The sequence below is a fragment of the Eimeria mitis genome, genomic scaffold (assembly GCF_000499745.2).
Source record: "Eimeria mitis Houghton genomic scaffold, Emh_scaff4114, whole genome shotgun sequence".
In the NCBI taxonomy this organism is placed as follows: domain Eukaryota; phylum Apicomplexa; class Conoidasida; order Eucoccidiorida; family Eimeriidae; genus Eimeria; species Eimeria mitis.
This window is the reverse complement of record NW_013572443.1, coordinates 3,159-3,524: the sequence shown is the minus strand read 5'-3', so window position 1 is coordinate 3,524 and position 366 is coordinate 3,159.

Sequence of the window (366 nt, the reverse complement as noted above, 5' to 3'; positions counted from 1 at the left end):
TGCTGCTGCTGCTGCTGCTGCTGCTGCTGCTGCTGTTGCTGCTGCTGCTGCTGCTGCTGCTGCTGGTGGTCCTTCGCTGCTCTGCCCCTGCTCGGTGGGGTAGCCGCCCAGTATGCGTTTTGTTTCTTTTTTGCACTAAAATGAATGTTTTTTGTGTTTTTAGTTTATTATTTTGTGTTTTATTTTAAAATAATTTAATAAAAACAAATAAAATGATATTTTATAGAAGAAAAACCGTGCTGGCTGCGTGCGCTGCACTGGGGGTCGTCGTCTGTGGTGCAGAGTGCCGCGGTGGGTCTATTGAGGTGTATAGACAGCTCGTTTTAATTATATTTTAATTATTATTTTATTTTTTTAATTTATTTT